We start from the raw sequence: 1,123 nt of genomic DNA, 5'->3' as shown, positions 1-1,123 counted from the left end.
AAACATAAGACTGATCACAACATAGATTATTCTAAAATTACACTTACACAGCTAAGTTGTTTCAATACAGGTAGAAACTGCCAAGCAAACATGACTGATTACAATATAGCTTATTTTGTTTTATTATTTGTACAAGACAGTTGAATAGTAATTAAGGAGATCACATAGGCAAATTACATATTTAGGGGTTTCAGTAAACACAGATAAATAGAGATATGGATAGAGGATAGGATGTGGGGAGAGAGCAGCTAGGGGGTATGGTGGTTGAGCATGGTCAGATCATCCTGGGGTAATACAGGAGCACAGACACTTTTTTTTGAGGTCTTCCTTAAGAAGTAGTTTGAATTGTTAGTAGTGCTAAATATATGCTGGGGTAAGGTGTTCCACATTTTGCTGTTTGGTTAGAGAACAGAAAGTCTCCAGAACTGTTGTTGGCTTTAGTGACTTTTAATAGGAGCTTGTTAGATGACCACAGAGAATGACTGGCTGAGTAAGGTTGAACTAATGTTTTAAAGGAAGGGAATTTGTCTGGTTGGTGTATAATGGTGTGGGCAATTTTAAGTTGGTTGAGTGATAGCAGATTTGGTAATTCAGTCCATTTTAGTTGATGGAGAGCAGAGCAGTGGTGTGATCTGTTAGGGCATTTAGTAGCAAATCTATCTATTTTATGGTATAGGCTTCTAATTTGGTTAGGTCAGATCTTCTAAGGTTGGTGAAAATAGGAGAAGCATACAGTATGGTGGGTAGCAGGTGTGATATGACAACAGACTGTCTGGTAGTAGGAGTTAGGGAAGGTTTGGCTATATATAGTGATCCAACTTTGAAGTGGACCTTTTATATGGCTAAGGTTGTGTGTTTATCATATGTCAACTGTGACTCCTGGTAACTTGCTACTGTCAACTGGTTCAATTTTGGTTTTGTTAGAAGAGAGGATGAAGAAGGGGAATGGAGGCTCTGGAGTTCTGCTATTTGAGAAAAGTGTGAGTTTTGTCTTTTTAGGATTTAGTATGAGTTGTTTTTCTGTCAGATATTGTTCTATGCCTGTGAATGCTTTTTGGGTTCTATCCAGGAGTTCACGGAGGGAGGGGTCTGTGCAGATGAGAATGGAGTCATCTGCATGTTG

This window comes from Protopterus annectens, chromosome 1.part1, assembly GCF_019279795.1.
Source record: "Protopterus annectens isolate FY-2018-M chromosome 1.part1, PAN1.0, whole genome shotgun sequence".
Lineage (NCBI taxonomy): Eukaryota > Metazoa > Chordata > Ceratodontiformes > Protopteridae > Protopterus > Protopterus annectens.
Note: the sequence above shows the minus strand (reverse complement) of the source record.